At 36.7% G+C, this 20,438-nt stretch overlaps 1 long non-coding RNA gene across 2 annotated transcripts in view; it reads left to right on the top strand.

Annotated features, from left to right (window-relative positions):
• The window catches only part of LOC149792236 (uncharacterized), a 238,912-nt gene that overhangs the window by 118,756 nt on the left and 99,718 nt on the right, over positions 1–20,438 (top strand). The gene's annotated exons all lie outside the window — the stretch shown is intronic.

Below are 20,438 nucleotides of genomic sequence, written 5' to 3'. Positions count from 1 at the left end.
TATGCTTGCGTTGTATATGGTTCATCCAGAAAATCATATCTTAGAATGCTTGATCCAATTCATTATCAGGGAATAAGACTGGCTCTGGGAGCATTTAAAACATTCCCGTGTGAAAGCCTGCTGGCTGAAGCGAACGAACCACCGTTATCGCATCGTAGAGAACTGCTTTCCGCACAGTATGCTCTCAAACTAAAATCAAACCCTCTGAATCCTGCTTTTTTGGCTGTTTTTCAACACAAATACGAAACCTTATACGAAAATAAACCAAACGCCATTCCTTCCTTTGGCATTAGAATATCATCCAGTCTTGACAGTACAAAAATTGATCTGTCTAAAATTCACAAAACGTCCATCTCCGAAACACCACCCTGGCTACTTAAACAACCCAAAGTACTTGTTACGCTACAAAAGAATTTATACCGACGGATCAAAGGATGAAGAAAAGGCTGCTGAAGCCTTCGTTTGTCGAAATCACACAACGCAAGTTCGCTTACCAAATGGAACATCAATGTTTTCAGCCGAAATCAGAGCAATAGACTTTGCTTTGCAACATATAGAAAACAAACGTATTTTAAACAGCATCATCTGCTCTGACTCACTATCAGTACTTCAGTCACTACACAATAGAAAACTTGAGAATCCATTATTGAAAAACATACTCATCAAAAATACCGAGATGAGTGTCTCCCACAATATAACATACTGTTGGTTACCTAACCATATTGGTATTAAAGGTAACGAAAAGCGGATCGCACTGCTAAAATGCCCTTACTCAAGAACCATCCGATTTTAACATACTGTACAATGATTTTAAACCTAGTGTCACAAAGTCCTTACGCCAGAATTGGCAGGCATCATGGAATGATGCACTGAATAACAAACTTCATGCAATCAAACCAACTCTAGGAGAATTGACTCCTTCCTACAGAACCATGCGTAGGGAGGAGGTAGTCATTGCAAGAATCCGAATTGGTCATACTTATATCACCCACACCCACATACTAAAAGGTGAAGACGCACCAGATTGCGTTTCTTGCAATGAACCATTCACTGTCAAGCACTTTATGATAGAGTGTTTTGACCTACAACCTACGCGCGATCGTTATTACATTGTGCATGACATGAAAGAACTTTTTGATAATATAAACATCACTCGTATTATAGAGTTCTTGAAAGCCGTAAATATTTACTCTAAACTCTGACTTTTATGCTATCACCTTGTGCAGTTTTATGCAATATATATACCGTCCCATTTTAATACCTATTCATCTTTTTTACATCTCCCGTTGATCGGGAAGCTTTATTTTGCACCGTTACCATCTTACCGTTTTTAATTTCAACCATTTGTTCTTTTATATCGCTGGTCGATATAGAACCTTTTATAAGTTTTAAAAGATTATACAAATAACACTTTGTTTGGCGCTAAATAGCCTAAAAGTGCTGATGTGCCGTTAAAAAACAAACAATCAATCAATCAATCAATCAATCTTTATTTTTGTGTTGCCCCAACCACTAAGTAAGCTGTAATGTACAAAAAAGGTCAGAAAAGTTGGTCATGACTTCAGTGCATACCAGGTTCATAAATTAGGCTGTATAATCTAGCATTACTAGAGACGAACCGGTAAAGAGCATACGTATTGTCACACACACACCACTGCTCTATTGTGTTAAGTTCAAAACTTTATACTGACTTTATTGGAAGCCCATAACAGATTTGGCAATAATAATAACACCAACAACAATAACGTGGCTTCAACATTTATACGGGTACATTGGAACCGCTGTTTGTATAAGAAGAATGGTGTCGCCATAAAATGTATAGCTTGGAAGCATTGGAAAAATAACCTCTCCGAAATGACAATGAGAATCAGTCCCTTGAAATTGTACTGGGTGTCTGTACCCATTAATAACAAAAATGCACGCGCTCTCGGTGCATTGCCTAAATGTAAATGTGTTAGGTACGTGACTATTAGGAAGAAGCGAATCGCATCCAATTCGAGAAACATACACAAGTTCCGTTTCGCTGATTTAATCATCGTTCGCGGTAGCATTGGTCCATTAGTAGTCTGTTAGTTGTAAGGATACAAGATTGGCGGACCGAGGCTGGGTAAAAAATATACTGTGCACAGGTGCGCTAAAATCTATTTGGAGTCGGGTATACTGGTGGAAACGCAAACTCCAGACCGGAGTTTTTCGGGTAAAACAGGAATAGCCCTGTATTACATTTGTTGTCTTGTTGTTAGATACCTATGTTTAGAGAAAGTATTTTATGCAGCGAATTCCTAGGATTGTTAGGAAAGAGTTTGAACCCGAATAAGATGTCGGAATATTTTCATTCTTGATTCATTCAGCTTGGTTAATTTATGTTTATTGTTGACATTTAGTTTACTTATAAGCAATTAGTGATTCAGAAAAACGTTTAGTTTCGGATGGAGAGTGACGGGCTAATAGGAACAAGTCCATTGATTTAGAGTTTTGTCTTAATCATATTTGGGAATCATTAATCGAGTTGGTGGTTGATTTTAGGGAAAGTCATCAATTTTGATTAGACCACAGAAGTGTAACGTTTGTGTCACTCGAGGTCGAGTGATCATTTTAAAGATGAGGCTAATGTGATCAATTTGAAGTATGTGCATTTTGATCATAGCGCCCCGTTTTAAAGAATTCTTAAATTATTATGATTACTTGTCTAATTATTGGAATTCGGTGCAATGAAAATATTCCGTCTCCCGAAACAATTACCCAATCACTAGAAGCAAGCGTCAGGGAGTGAAGTGTTAGTGAGTTTCCATGATGACCTGGTTTACTAATTGTGAATTCTGGGGAAAACTGAATGAATGACCGGAATTACATAGCCCCTATTAACGTCTAGTGGTGTACATTGGTGGCGCTGCAGTGGCAGTATTTACAGTAGGAAATCGGTAAATTGCACAACGGAATTAACAAGAATTGATTCATCAGATGCCGTTTATGTCGCCATTATGGCAACTTTGATGCAGTTGTACTGGTGAAATGTGCCTGAAAATAGCCGTTTGAATGAACTAAGGTGGCGTAGTTAAAATAGTTCCTTTTGTTAGGGGATAGTTGTATAGTTTCCACGGCGAGAACTGCTGGCGGTACGGAAACCTAACGAAGAGAAACCATGCAGATGTGCGATTGATACATTTTTGGCGGGTTGTGAGATATGTGGTCTTGCATTGATTAGAGAACAATTTATGTATAGACCGGACACGTCGGGCTTTCTAATTTTCAACTGAAGTTGTATGAATGTCTTTGGAAATTTTGGGTAAACATATGACTTCTAGGGTGAATCGCGCCAGGATTTGACGCCGCTAGGTCAAGCAAAGACCCCTGGTTTGTAAAACTTTGTTACGCATATCTATATTTCGTCCTTGACCTTTTCACCGAAATCAAGTTAGTAGTGTTCTGACCTGTAACGTTTAGCTTGTAATAAAGATAATGCTTAGCGAAGATGTTTCTATCATTGAAGATTGGATATTCGAATCTTTGTTAGTAGTAAAAATGCAAATGAAGGTTGCTAGTGTTTCGCGTGGAAAGTGATGAAGTTGCCAACAAATTTGAATGTTTCAGAATGGAGACTGACCTGCGTACTGGCTATACTACTGTTTCGTAGCATTTTATATGATATTCCTTTCTTACACAATTATGCATTCCTGCCGTAAGATCTGTTCTAGAATCAGTCTTACCGTGTGTTCAATTGTTAATTTAGTTGCCTTTATTTATTCATTGGAATTACTAAGTCCCCATTACTATTATTGGGGTAGAACATTAATTTGGAATCATTGTTATTTCAGAGAGTGACATTGATGATGGTATTATTGTGATCTATCAAAAGTCTGTTAGAAGAGCTCCACAAACCAGATAGTTGGTACATTATCACGTTAGCAAGTACTGGCGCATGCACGCATTCAATAGCGGAATATATCTGAAATATCACTGGAAGTGAATAGGAACTTCATGCATGTAACTTGGGATAGAACGTTTAGTTCTATAGGGATCTAATTCACAATGCTGTCAGTTGTTTTTAAATTTTTACTTTGTATTCTGGAGAAAAAAACTTTCGTTGAGTTTTACAAAATTTGTTGGTTTTCTGTTTTGTCTGTTACTTAGCGTAAGGCCATGGAATCATTAACATTCATGATCAATTATTATAGCTCAATTGCTTTGCAGAAAGGGAAGAGAGAGAGAGAGAGAGAGACAGAGAGAGAGAGAAAGAGAGACAGAGAGAGAGAGATAGAGAGAAAAAGAGAAAATGCCTGTGATTAATAAAATTAATTCCCCAAGTTTTCTCATGGGTGCAGTGAATTATTGTAATGATAGAATTTCCATGAAATATGACTGCCTTTGTGAAAGGAAGTTGTCATTGTTTTGGGATGAATTTAAAGAGAAAACATACTGCTCATATTGATAAGATTTATTTCGTTTGCTCAAAAAAGTAATAAATGGCAAGGTATTAGCAAGCACGAATCAAGTACAGAAGCTAATACCTTCTAAACAACATGACGTGCACAAATGCTTTCGATTTTGTGCGATATTTATAACGTCTATAAAGTCATCAGCAACCTCTAGATCACTACTATATTCATTGCACGCTACGGATTTCTTATTCTGCTATGTTTGCAGTTGCTACATCGTTTTCAGAGAAAATACTTTGGTGTCTACTTTTCACTAGGGTTGGTATAAACTGCTGTTGACAATGCCGATGGCTCCTCTGACGGGCTGAGTGGCGCATCAGTCTCCGACGCTTCTGATTGGCTAGCTTCAACATTATCACTATTTCCCGCTGGTGACGCCATTGTTGACAATTGTTCTGCTCCCTCTGCGGCAGGGCTCATTGGTGCATTTGTCTGTTCTGCTGCCTCGACCTTTTCAGTTGGATCTACTTCAGAATCATGAATCACAGCGGGTGATGCCTCTGTTACCAGGTCATTATTATCTTCAGCTACAGTGGGTACAGGGTTGCCATAGGTCACTGAGATAGCTCCTTTAACCAAAAATGAAAAGGAATTATTTTATACGCTTCTAACAACGGCAAGAAAACTAGTAAAACTGATTTTGAGTACATTGTAAATGGAGTTCATGTTTACTGGAATAGACTTGCATTAAGGTGTATATGTGTAAGTTCTAATATCGCATTGCAATGATGATTACATGGAAATAATAAAACTGCCTAAGACGACTACAGTGCTGACGTAAAGTTAGGTATGGCTCGATGGAATTGAACATATAGACGAAATTATTATACCATCTTCAGAAAACACAATCTTACGTTTGTTGTACATGTTTTCCAACTATTTACGAAATACTACTACTCACCGATAGCGATTGCAACTAACACCAATGTTATGGATTTCGTCAACATCATGTTTGTTTTTCGTGTATATGTCTGGAATAAAAGGCAAAGAATGCCAATTAATGCATCATTGAAAACTGACATTTTTAGCACATCCAGCACAATACTATGTATACATATTGGAACTGAATATAACATGTTTACGGTAATATATTTTGTTCTTTCTTCTTCAATCTATCATCAATAAAAGACGTTTGTAGGGATTAAGATATTAGTGATTAAACTATCTTTCCAATCTTTCCAAAGTTACATTAACGAGATGGGATGTAGCAAGCGGATATACAGACAGATATACACATGCATATTTTGGATAGTTCGAAAAGCATGAATTTGAAAGCTGATTAATACATATATTTGTTTACTTATAAAAAAGGAAAGCGGAGACTTTCGCCATAATTTTAATTGGCACATACTTGTCTCTTTTATTGATGCGGTGTTTTTGTGTGAAATGATCTTTGTAAAAATGACATTATTTAAGATTGGTAATAGAATCTTTTGTGCAAAACAATTAGCAAGGCTTGGTATTGAAATAGCTGCCAAAATGACAATCAAATGGATTTTAAATTCTCATTAAGTGTTCGCAATACTGGTTAAACAAAGGTATTTGTGAAATATTCCATCATGTAATAAAAGCGTATAATGATGATTGCAATATATGAAAACACGTGGATGACTTAAAACATTTGATTCGTCATTTCACAGGCAACGTTTGTGTAAAGATTGTACGTTTGAATTTAAAACTCTTGTGTGTATATTAAATATATAGATCATTACACTTTGGGCTCATATCTTAATGATTAGAAAAATATTATAAAGAAAACAATTTAGAAAGGACCTACATTGAAATATGAACATGGCATAAGTCATGCAGATTATCTACTTGAACTAGTATAACAAACTGGCAAATTTGTTTAGCGGAAAGAAAAAGATGATAATACGCACATAACTAAATGCTAACGAATCGCGTTCCTTAATTGTGAAAATAAACAAAAATGTATTTTCACTGAAGATAGGAGGAAAACGGTTGACCCGTACATGTTAATTCTAAATTAGCACATCAACAAGGTAATTATTAATGATGAAAAATGTAGTGAGTAGGAAGTCGAGGAAATAGAAACAAATATAGAAATGAATATTTAACGAATTATGAAATGTGAGAATATAAATTTACTCTCCTGAATAAAATTGGGAGGAAAAGGCACTTACCTGATAAACGTTTCCAGCTTTGAACCAGCTTTGGTTTAGCAATATATACAAATTTAACTTTCACAGCATTTCCTTTTATCCGATTGATGCGACAAATGTACAACCAATAGGAGCATTTCTGGTAATTTTTGAGATGTTTTCTATCAAATCAATACAATGCGGATTTCAATTTCCTTGGGGCTGAGATCGGGCTACAGTAGTCTGTAAGCTACTTTTGTTTTAAATATGGGTGTGGAGAGAAGAAGAACAACGGTTTAATTGGGTTTACATAATGCATAAGTCGTTTATTCATATCGGATTGCCGCTAAAGTGCCTCGACGAAAGAGTGACTATTTGCCTTTGGGTAGGTAATGTTGTAGTATGGTTACATCCGATTAAATGCGGAGGAATTAGTTTATTTTCTGAATAAAAATAAATCTACGTGGAGATCAATATCTGACATGTTTGTACTTGGAATTCCCGTTATTTGATTACGTACAATTATGTGTATATACCGATAGATTGTGTCACTAACTATGCTGCACGAAAAGAGAAAGAAACGTCGCAAATATCATGACTCTTTCTTTCAGTGTGTTATTGAACATTAAATGATGAGAATTATGATTCAAGTTAACAATTTAACATACCATAAGCTTTCTAATTTCAATACAGAAACAGGAATGCTCCAATTAGGAACATCGGTAGATATCGCAGTCATGCTCCATGAGGAATTTCAAGCGAGCGTTTAATTCTTCTGAACAAGGTTATGTTTTACGCTTTTTCCTAAAGACTAAAGAGACGGCACGTTTCATTGTGTATGTGAGAAAGCTTGCCACTAGCTTCTCCAGGGTCGGTGATTCTTTCCGGGGTTTTTTCGGGTTCTTCCTCCACCATTAATACTGGCCGCCATGTATAGCCAATCGTCTGCTGAAAAATGGCGTTAAACCCAACAACAACAACAATCATTGTGTATGCAGTCTTGATATTTTGTTCTTGTTGCATTGATTTACCCCAGTCTCCACTGCGTGAAAAGGATAAAAAAAACTCAGTTATACCGCGCTTTATTCTATTTGTACCAGTATTTCATTATTAAAGATTCAGTAAGTCAGCACTTTAAGATATTTCTCACTCTCTCCTTTCTCTCGTGATCCTTTTACAATTTTTCAAGCGACATTTTCATTTCTCGCTCAGTTTTAGGGAGTGCAACTGAGAATTGCGAATTAAAGCTATGAAACACATATTGGCAACCGTTTTGATTTTCAACGTGCCTGAACATTGCCAATGTATGACAGAAAGGATTCAGTTGCTCAAGAAAGAGACACATATGTATTCCTGCTTAGAAACAAAGGATTCTCAGTGCATTGAATGCTTAATATTCACATTAGTTAGTAGGCCCCAAGAGATAATGGGAGATTTTCACAATGTATCATTTACACTTGTAATGCATTTTCTCACACGCGCACAACCTAGCTCAAATTGAACAAGCTGCTTATTTAGGGAGATATAAAATCGCAAAGGTCTAGGTACTTCAATTGAAAGAGTAAATTTTAGAAATAGAAAATCTAGGGTAAATACTACAAAGCTACGAAAGAAAAGTAATTCTTCAAGAATAAAACAGAGGAACTGGCTATACAAGTTGGCCGCATGGACTAGGGCCATCCACCAGCTACGGCAAACCGCGAGTTTCGAATCCCTCATAAATTACTTCTCAACATGGTTTGATCGAATAATTTTATTTTTGGACCTTTCCTTCAAACAACAAGCGTTTTATTATATAATTAAGTAATTCATTAATTTTCATAAACAAGAGAAATCATATGAACTATATGAGGAAAATGTGAAGAATCATTGCCATTAACTGCAGAATAATTTGCAGACAGCAAAGTCTGCACTAGTTTGCAAATAAGTTTTCCTTTTGAAAATGATCTTTGATTGTAAAGATGTGGGTCATTCTTCTAAATGAAGGTGCTGATCAATATATGATATTTAATGCTTTGAGAGAGGATGGTGTAGCGTCATTTTTAACGGAGCTTTATCATTTTTTCATTCATATCGCTACGATGTCTGCAGTGGCAGTATATAGTGAAATCGAGCACTGGGGATTAATGCCCTTGACATGGGACATTATATTCCATTATCCTAACATTTGTCCAACCAGTCCTGAAACTAACCTCTAAATGCTGAGGGTCTGGCGAGGCAGCTGCTACTAAAATGTTTCTAAGACTATGGTATCACTCGGCCGGGGTTCGAAACCGCGACCTAATGCATTTAGTCGCTCTAGCCACTTAGGTCACCGGATCAGTCTTCAGAGTAGAGTACATTGTCTTTTATGTAGCGATGTTAGACTTAATTTCAATAGTTGTTGACCCAAACTCTTTCATGTTGTACATTTGAATATAATAGTTCCTTCTTTATTAATGCATTTAATATTACCATTAAATTCGAACATGTAGTATCCTTATTCTGGCAATATTATATTGCGCTGACACGCGTGAAAGAGAGAGAAAGACTTTTTAATTGTAACGTATCGTTAACAATTGTAAGCATACCGCTATGATGTCTGCAGTGTCACAGTGTATTGTGATGTCTAGCACGGTGGAATCGTGCCGCCGCCGCCGACTTGTGGCATTATGCCCCGCCCAGATCCTCTATCTTGACAGCAGGTCGGCCAGTTCTAACACTAACCGCTTAATGCAGAGTGCCAGGGCAGGCAGCTGTTGCTACCGGTTTTATAAACCTTTGTTATGACTCTTTTGAGTTTGTACCCGCGACCTTTCGCGGATGTTTTATCAACTTAAATCGTCTAAACAGCCTGTGTGTTTGTGTGTGTGTATGTGTGTGTGTGTACGTGAGAGAGAGAGAGAAAGTGAGGAAGAGATGCAAATCTTATATGTCTTTATATTTGCGTGTAATAGTCTTTGCATTGTTGTATGAGGGAGTGTAAAATAGTCGATATTGTCTAATATATATGTTAGATGTGCGCACAAAGCTCCTTATGTTAGTATCATTGACACCGCTTTACATTCTTCAGATTTTCACAAAACGTATTGGTAAGTGTATTCTCTATTTTTATTTTAATTATGTTGATCGTTGGAATCATTATTCAAATTTACTTATATGTTGATGATTTTCTCATATGTTATCGATCAAAGTACATGCATACAATTGAAAGACAACTACAGCAAAATATAAAAAATATAAACAAGATACAAAATTGGGCAATTACAAACGGCTTCAAATTCTCGAAATCTAAAACGGTATGCATGTATTTCTGTCAGTTACGACGACACCACGGTGAACCTAAACTCACGCTGGACGGAACACCTATTCTAGTTGTTGAGGGAACAAAATTTTTAGGTATACTCTTTGACAGAAAACTGACTTTTATTGCACACCTAAAGAACTTAAAAGCCAAATGCTTAAAAGCACTTAACCTACTTAAAGTAGTAACGCACACTGACCGGGGTGCTGATAGAAAAGTCATCGTGAATTTATGTAGAATGTTTATTCGCTCCAAACTGGACTATGCTTGCGTTGTATATGGTTCATCCAGAAAATCATATCTTAGAATGCTTGATCCAATTCATTATCAGGGAATAAGACTGGCTCTGGGAGCATTTAAAACATTCCCGTGTAAAAGCCTGCTGGCTGAAGCGAACGAACCACCATTATCGCATCGTAAAGAACTACTTTCCGCACAGTATGCTCTCAAACTAAAATCAAACCCTCTGAATCCTGCTTTTTCGGCTGTTTTTCAACACAAATACAAAACCTTATACGAAAATAAACCAAACGCCATACCTTCCTTTGGCATTAGAATATCATCCAGCCTTGACAGTACAAAAATTGATCTGTCTAAAATTCACAAAACGTCCATCTCCGAAACACCACCCTGGCTACTTAAACAACCCAAAGTACTTGTTACGCTACACGACGGAAAACATCTGAGACAAACCCTTCCGTCTTGCACAACTGTTATCAAGAACTCCTCACCGAATTTAAAAACTACACAAGAATTTATACCGACGGATCAAAGGATGAAGAAAGGCTGCTGAAGCCTTCGTTTGTCGAAATCACACAACGCCAGTTCGCTTACCAAATGTAACATCAATGTTTTCAGCCGAAATCAGAGCAATAGACTTTGCTTTGCAACATATAGAAAACAAACGTATTTTAAACAGCATCATCTGCTCTGACTCACTATCAGTACTTCCGTCACTACACAATAGAAAACTTGAGAATCCATTATTGAAAAACATACTCATCAAAAATACCGAGATGAGTGTCTCCCACAATAGAACATACTGTTGGTTACCTAACCATATTGGTATTAAAGGCAACGAAAAAGCGGATCGCACTGCTAAAATGGCCCTTACTCAAGAACCATCTGATTTTAAAATACCGTACAATGATTTTAAACCTAGTGTCACAAAGTCCTTACGCCAGAATTGGCAGGCATCATGGAATGATGCACTGAATAACAAACTTCATGCAATCAAACCAACTCTAGGAGAATTGACTCCTTCCTACAGAACCATGCGTAGGGAGGAGGTAGTCATTGCAAGAATCCGAATTGGTCATACTTATATCACCCACACCCACATACTAAAAGGTGAAGACGCACCAGATTGCGTTTCTTGCAATGAACCATTCACTGTCAAGCACTTTATGATAGAGTGTTTTGACCTACAACCTACGCGCGATCGTTATTACATTGTGCATGACATGAAAGAACTTTTTGATAATATAAACATCACTCGTATTATAGAGTTCTTGAAAGCCGTAAATATTTACTCTAAACTCTGACTTTTATGCTATCACCTTGTGCAGTTTTATGCAATATATATACCGTCCCATTTTAATACCTATTCATCTTTTTTACATCTCCCGTTGATCGGGAAGCTTTATTTTGCACCGTTACCATCTTACCGTTTTTAATTTCAACCATTTGTTCTTTTATATCGCTGGTCGATATAGAACCTTTTATAAGTTTTAAAAGATTATACAAATAACACTTTGTTTGGCGCTAAATAGCCTAAAAGTGCTGATGTGCCGTTAAAAAACAAACAATCAATCAATCAATCAATCAATCTTTATTTTTGTGTTGCCCCAACCACTAAGTAAGCTGTAATGTACAAAAAAGGTCAGAAAAGTTGGTCATGACTTCAGTGCATACCAGGTTCATAAATTAGGCTGTATAATCTAGCATTACTAGAGACGAACCGGTAAAGAGCATACGTATTGTCACACACACACCACTGCTCTATTGTGTTAAGTTCAAAACTTTATACTGACTTTATTGGAAGCCCATAACAGATTTGGCAATAATAATAACACCAACAACAATAACGTGGCTTCAACATTTATACGGGTACATTGGAACCGCTGTTTGTATAAGAAGAATGGTGTCGCCATAAAATGTATAGCTTGGAAGCATTGGAAAAATAACCTCTCCGAAATGACAATGAGAATCAGTCCCTTGAAATTGTACTGGGTGTCTGTACCCATTAATAACAAAAATGCACGCGCTCTCGGTGCATTGCCTAAATGTAAATGTGTTAGGTACGTGACTATTAGGAAGAAGCGAATCGCATCCAATTCGAGAAACATACACAAGTTCCGTTTCGCTGATTTAATCATCGTTCGCGGTAGCATTGGTCCATTAGTAGTCTGTTAGTTGTAAGGATACAAGATTGGCGGACCGAGGCTGGGTAAAAAATATACTGTGCACAGGTGCGCTAAAATCTATTTGGAGTCGGGTATACTGGTGGAAACGCAAACTCCAGACCGGAGTTTTTCGGGTAAAACAGGAATAGCCCTGTATTACATTTGTTGTCTTGTTGTTAGATATCTATGTTTAGAGAAAGTATTTTATGCAGCGAATTCCTAGGATTGTTAGGAAAGAGTTTGAACCCGAATAAGATGTCGGAATATTTTCATTCTTGATTCATTCAGCTTGGTTAATTTATGTTTATTGTTGACATTTAGTTTACTTATAAGCAATTAGTGATTCAGAAAAACGTTTAGTTTCGGATGGAGAGTGACGGGCTAATAGGAACAAGTCCATTGATTTAGAGTTTTGTCTTAATCATATTTGGGAATCATTAATCGAGTTGGTGGTTGATTTTAGGGAAAGTCATCAATTTTGATTAGACCACAGAAGTGTAACGTTTGTGTCACTCGAGGTCGAGTGATCATTTTAAAGATGAGGCTAATGTGATCAATTTGAAGTATGTGCATTTTGATCATAGCGCCCCGTTTTAAAGAATTCTTAAATTATTATGATTACTTGTCTAATTATTGGAATTCGGTGCAATGAAAATATTCCGTCTCCCGAAACAATTACCCAATCACTAGAAGCAAGCGTCAGGGAGTGAAGTGTTAGTGAGTTTCCATGATGACCTGGTTTACTAATTGTGAATTCTGGGGAAAACTGAATGAATGACCGGAATTACATAGCCCCTATTAACGTCTAGTGGTGTACATTGGTGGCGCTGCAGTGGCAGTATTTACAGTAGGAAATCGGTAAATTGCACAACGGAATTAACAAGAATTGATTCATCAGATGCCGTTTATGTCGCCATTATGGCAACTTTGATGCAGTTGTACTGGTGAAATGTGCCTGAAAATAGCCGTTTGAATGAACTAAGGTGGCGTAGTTAAAATAGTTCCTTTTGTTAGGGGATAGTTGTATAGTTTCCACGGCGAGAACTGCTGGCGGTACGGAAACCTAACGAAGAGAAACCATGCAGATGTGCGATTGATACATTTTTGGCGGGTTGTGAGATGTGTGGTCTTGCATTGATTAGAGAACAATTTATGTATAGACCGGACACGTCGGGCTTTCTAATTTTCAACTGAAGTTGTATGAATGTCTTTGGAAATTTTGGGTAAACATATGACTTCTAGGGTGAATCGCGCCAGGATTTGACGCCGCTAGGTCAAGCAAAGACCCCTGGTTTGTAAAACTTTGTTACGCATATCTATATTTCGTCCTTGACCTTTTCACCGAAATCAAGTTAGTAGTGTTCTGACCTGTAACGTTTAGCTTGTAATAAAGATAATGCTTAGCGAAGATGTTTCTATCATTGAAGATTGGATATTCGAATCTTTGTTAGTAGTAAAAATGCAAATGAAGGTTGCTAGTGTTTCGCGTGGAAAGTGATGAAGTTGCCAACAAATTTGAATGTTTCAGAATGGAGACTGACCTGCGTACTGGCTATACTACTGTTTCGTAGCATTTTATATGATATTCCTTTCTTACACAATTATGCATTCCTGCCGTAAGATCTGTTCTAGAATCAGTCTTACCGTGTGTTCAATTGTTAATTTAGTTGCCTTTATTTATTCATTGGAATTGCTAAGTCCCCATTACTATTATTGGGGTAGAACATTAATTTGGAATCATTGTTATTTCAGAGAGTGACATTGATGATGGTATTATTGTGATCTATCAAAAGTCTGTTAGAAGATCTCCACAAACCAGATAGTTGGTACATTATCACGTTAGCAAGTACTGGCGCATGCACGCATTCAATAGCGGAATATATCTGAAATATCACTGGAAGTGAATAGGAACTTCATGCATGTAACTTGGGATAGAACGTTTAGTTCTATAGGGATCTAATTCACAATGCTGTCAGTTGTTTTTAAATTTTTACTTTGTATTCTGGAGAAAAAAACTTTCGTTGAGTTTTACAAAATTTGTTGGTTTTCTGTTTTGTCTGTTACTTAGCGTAAGGCCATGGAATCATTAACATTCATGATCAATTATTATAGCTCAATTGCTTTGCAGAAAGGGAAGAGAGAGAGAGAGAGAGAGACAGAGAGAGAGAGAAAGAGAGACAGAGAGAGAGAGAGATAGAGAGAAAAAGAGAAAATGCCTGTGATTAATAAAATTAATTCCCCAAGTTTTCTCATGGGTGCAGTGAATTATTGTAATGATAGAATTTCCATGAAATATGACTGCCTTTGTGAAAGGAAGTTGTCATTGTTTTGGGATGAATTTAAAGAGAAAACATACTGCTCATATTGGTAAGATTTATTTCGTTTGCTCAAAGAAGTAATAAATGGCAAGGTATTAGCAAGCACGAATCAAGTACAGAAGCTAATACCTTCTAAACAACATGACGTGCACAAATGCTTTCGATTTTGTGCGATATTTATAACGTCTATAAAGTCATCAGCAACCTCTAGATCACTACTATATTCATTGCACGCTACGGATTTCTTATTCTGCTATGTTTGCAGTTGCTACATCGTTTTCAGAGAAAATACTTTGGTGTCTACTTTTCACTAGGGTTGGTATAAACTGCTGTTGACAATGCCGATGGCTCCTCTGACGGGCTGAGTGGCGCATCAGTCTCCGACGCTTCTGATTGGCTAGCTTCAACATTATCACTATTTCCGGCTGGTGACGCCATTGTTGACAATTGTTCTGCTCCCTCTGCGGCAGGGCTCATTGGTGCATCTGTCTGTTCTGCTGCCTCGACCTTTTCAGTTGGATCTACTTCAGAATCATGAATCACAGCGGGTGATGCCTCTGTTACCAGGTCATTATTATCTTCAGCTACAGTGGGTACAGGGTTGCCATAGGTCACTGAGATAGCTCCTTTAACCAAAAATGAAAAGGAATTATTTTATACGCTTCTAACAACGGCAAGAAAACTAGTAAAACTGATTTTGAGTACATTGTAAATGGAGTTCATGTTTACTGGAATAGACTTGCATTAAGGTGTATATGTGTAAGTTCTAATATCGCATTGCAATGATGATTACATGGAAATAATAAAACTGCCTAAGACGACTACAGTGCTGACGTAAAGTTAGGTATGGCTCGATGGAATTGAACATATAGACGAAATTATTATACCATCTTCAGAAAACACAATCTTACGTTTGTTGTACATGTTTTCCAACTATTTACGAAATATTACTACTCACCGATAGCGATTGCAACTAACACCAATGTTATGGATTTCGTCAACATCATGTTTGTTTTTCGTGTATATGTCTGGAATAAAAGGCAAAGAATGCCAATTAATGCATCATTGAAAACTGACATTTTTAGCACATCCAGCACAATACTATGTATACATATTGGAACTGAATATAACATGTTTACGGTAATATATTTTGTTCTTTCTTCTTCAATCTATCATCAATAAAAGACGTTTGTAGGGATTAAGATATTAGTGATTAAACTATCTTTCCAATCTTTCCAAAGTTACATTAACGAGATGGGATGTAGCAAGCGGATATACAGACAGATATACACATGCATATTTTGGATAGTTCGAAAAGCATGAATTTGAAAGCTGATTAATACATATATTTGTTTACTTATAAAAAAGGAAAGCGGAGACTTTCGCCATAATTTTAATTGGCACATACTTGTCTCTTTTATTGATGCGGTGTTTTTGTGTGAAATGATCTTTGTAAAAATGACATTATTTAAGATTGGTAATAGAATCTTTTGTGCAAAACAATTAGCAAGGCTTGGTATTGAAATAGCTGCCAAAATGACAATCAAATGGATTTTAAATTCTCATTAGGTGTTCGCAATACTGGTTAAACAAAGGTATTTGTGAAATATTCCATCATGTAATAAAAGCGTATAATGATGATTGCAATATATGAAAACACGTGGATGACTTAAAACATTTGATTCGTCATTTCACAGGCAACGTTTGTGTAAAGATTGTAGGTTTGAATTTAAAACTCTTGTGTGTATATTAAATATATAGATCATTACACTTTGGGCTCATATCTTAATGATTAGAAAAAATATTATAAAGAAAACAATTTAGAAAGGACCTATATTGAAATATGAACATGGCATAAGTCATGCAGATTATCTACTTGAACTAGTATAACAAACTGGCAAATTTGTTTAGCGGAAAGAAAAAGATGATAATACGCACATAACTAAATGCTAACGAATCGCGTTCCTTAATTGTGAAAATAAACAAAAATGTATTTTCACTGAAGATAGGAGGAAAACGGTTGACCCGTACATGTTAATTCTAAATTAGCACATCAACAAGGTAATTATTAATGACGAAAAATGTAGTGAGTAGGAAGTCGAGGAAATAGAAACAAATATAGAAATGAATATTTAACGAATTATGAAATGCGCGAATATAAATTTACTCTCCTGAATAAAATTGGGAGGAAAAGGCACTTACCTGATAAACGTTTCCAGCTTTGAACCAGCTTTGGTTTAGCAATATATACAAATTTAACTTTCACAGCATTTCCTTTTATCCGATTGATGCGACAAATGTACAACCAATAGGAGCATTTCTGGTAATTTTTGAGATGTTTTCTATCAAATCAATACAATGCGGATTTCAATTTCCTTGGGGCTGAGATCGGGCTACAGTAGTCTGTAAGCTACTTTTGTTTTAAATATGGGTGTGGAGAGAAGAAGAACAACGGTTTAATTGGGTTTACATAATGCATAAGTCGTTTATTCATATCGGATTGCCGCTAAAGTGCCTCGACGAAAGAGTGACTATTTGCCTTTGGGTAGGTAATGTTGTAGTATGGTTACATCCGATTAAATGCGGAGGAATTAGTTTATTTTCTGAATAAAAATAAATCTACGTGGAGATCAATATCTGACATGTTTGTACTTGGAATTCCCGTTATTTGATTACGTACAATTATGTGTATATACCGATAGATTGTGTCACTAACTATGCTGCACGAAAAGAGAAAGAAACGTCGCAAATATCATGACTCTTTCTTTCAGTGTGTTATTGAACATTAAATGATGAGAATTATGATTCAAGTTAACAATTTAACATACCATAAGCTTTTTAATTTCAATACAGAAACAGGAATGCTCCAATTAGGAACATCGGTAGATATCGCAGTCATGCTCCATGAGGAATTTCAAGCGAGCGTTTAATTCTTCTGAACAAGGTTATGTTTTACGCTTTTTCCTAAAGACTAAAGAGACGGCACGTTTCATTGTGTATGTGAGAAAGCTTGCCACTAGCTTCTCCAGGGTCGGTGATTCTTTCCGGGGTTTTCCCGGGTTCTTCCTCCACCATTAATACTGGCCGCCATGTATAGCCAATCGTCTGCTGAAAAATGGCGTTAAACCCAACAACAACAACAACAATCATTGTGTATGCAGTCTTGATATTTTGTTCTTGTTGCATTGATTTACCCCAGTCTCCACTGCGTGAAAAGGATAAAAAAAACTCAGTTATACCGCGCTTTATTCTATTTGTACCAGTATTTCATTATTAAAGATTCAGTAAGTCAGCACTTTAAGATATTTCTCACTCTCTCCTTTCTCTCGTGATCCTTTTACAATTTTTCAAGCGACATTTTCATTTCTCGCTCAGTTTTAGGGAGTGCAACTGAGAATTGCGAAAGAAAGCTATGAAACACATATTGGCAACCGTTTTGATTTTCAACGTGCCTGAACATTGCCAATGTATGACAGAAAGGATTCAGTTGCTGAAGAAAGAGACACATATGTATTCCTGCTTAGAAACAAAGGATTCTCAGTGCATTGAATGCTTAATATTCACATTAGTTAGTAGGCCCCAAGAGATAATGGGAGATTTTCACAATGTATCATTTACACTTGTAATGCATTTTCTCACACGCGCACAACCTAGCTCAAATTGAACAAGCTGCTTATTTAGGGAGATATAAAATCGCAAAGGTCTAGGTACTTCAATTGAAAGAGTAAATTTTAGAAATAGAAAATCTAGGGTAAATACTACAAAGCTACGAAAGAAAAGTAATTCTTCAAGAATAAAACAGAGGAACTGGCTATACAAGTTGGCCGCATGGACTAGGGCCATCCACCAGCTACGGCAAACCGCGAGTTTCGAATCCCTCATAAATTACTTCTCAACATGGTTTGATCGAATAATTTTATTTTTGGACCTTTCCTTCAAACAACAAGCGTTTTATTATATAATTAAGTAATTCATTAATTTTCATAAACAAGAGAAATCATATGAACTATATGAGGAAAATGTGAAGAATCATTGCCATTAACTGCAGAATAATTTGCAGACAGCAAAGTCTACACTAGTTTGCAAATAAGTTTTCCTTTTGAAAATGATCTTTGATTGTAAAGATGTGGGTCATTCTTCTAAATGAAGGTGCTGATCAATATATGATATTTAATGCTTTGAGAGAGGATGGTGTAGCGTCATTTTTAACGGAGCTTTATCATTTTTTCATTCATATCGCTACGATGTCTGCAGTGGCAGTATATAGTGAAATCGAGCACTGGGGATTAATGCCCTTGACATGGGACATTATATTCCATTATCCTAACATTTGTCCAACCAGTCCTGAAACTAACCTCTAAATGCTGAGGGTCTGGCGAGGCAGCTGCTACTAAAATGTTTCTAAGACTATGGTATCACTCGGCCGGGGTTCGAAACCGCGACCTAATGCATTTAGTCGCTCTAGCCACTTAGGTCACCGGATCAGTCTTCAGAGTAGAGTACATTGTCTTTTATGTAGCGATGTTAGACTTAATTTCAATAGTTGTTGACCCAAACTCTTTCATGTTGTACATTTGAATATAATAGTTCCTTCTTTATTAATGCATTTAATATTACCATTAAATTCGAACATGTAGTATCCTTATTCTGGCAATATTATATTGCGCTGACACGCGTGAAAGAGAGAGAAAGACTTTTTAATTGTAACGTATCGTTAACAATTGTAAGCATACCGCTATGATGTCTGCAGTGTCACAGTGTATTGTGATGTCTAGCACGGTGGAATCGTGCCGCCGCCGCTGACTTGTGGCATTATGCCCCGCCCAGATCCTCTATCTTGACAGCAGGTCGGCCAGTTCTAACACTAACCGCTTAATGCAGAGTGCCAGGGCAGGCAGCTGTTGCTACCGGTTTTATAAACCTTTGTTATGACTCTTTTGAGTTTGTACCCGCGACCTTTCGCGGATGTTTTATCAACTTAAATCGTCTAAACAGCCTGTGTGTTTGTGTGTGTGTATGTGTGTGTGTGTACGTGAGAGAGAGAGAGAAAGTGAGGAAGAGATGCAAATCTTATATGTCTTTATATTTGCGTGTAATAGTCTTTGCATTGTTGTATGAGGGAGTGTAAAATAGTCGATATTGTCTAATATATATGTTAGATGTGCGCACAAAGCTCCTTATGTTAGTATCATTGACACCGCTTTACATTCTTCAGATTTTCACAAAACGTTTTGGTAAGTGTATTCTCTATTTTTATTTTAATTATGTTGATCGTTGGAATCATTATTCAAATTTACTTATATGTTGATGATTTTCTCATATGTTATCGATCAAAGTACATGCATACAATTGAAAGACAACTACAGCAAAATATAAAAAATATAAACAAGATACAAAATTAGGCAATTACAAACGGCTTCAAATTCTCGAAATCTAAAACGGTATGCATGTATTTCTGTCAGTTACGACGACACCACGGTGAACCTAAACTCACGCTGGACGGAACACCTATTCTAGTTGTTGAGGGAACAAAATTTTTAGGTATACTCTTTGACAGAAAACTGACTTTTATTGCACACCTAAAGAACTTAAAAGCCAAATGCTTAAAAGCACTTAACCTACTTAAAGTAGTAACGCACACTGACCGGGGTGCTGATAGAAAAGTCATCGTGAATTTATGTAGAATGTTTATTCGCTCCAAACTGGACTATGCTTGCGTTGTATATGGTTCATCCAGAAAATCATATCTTAGAATGCTTGATCCAATTCATTATCAGGGAATAAGACTGGCTCTGGGAGCATTTAAAACATTCCCGTGTGAAAGCCTGCTGGCTGAAGCGAACGAACCACCATTATCGCATCGTAAAGAACTACTTTCCGCACAGTATGCTCTC

Source organism: Sinohyriopsis cumingii, chromosome 9 (assembly GCF_028554795.1).
Source record: "Sinohyriopsis cumingii isolate HCF-2022 chromosome 9, ASM2855479v2, whole genome shotgun sequence".
NCBI classification, from domain to species: domain Eukaryota; kingdom Metazoa; phylum Mollusca; class Bivalvia; order Unionida; family Unionidae; genus Sinohyriopsis; species Sinohyriopsis cumingii.
This window is presented reverse-complemented; position numbering and strand designations above follow the sequence as displayed.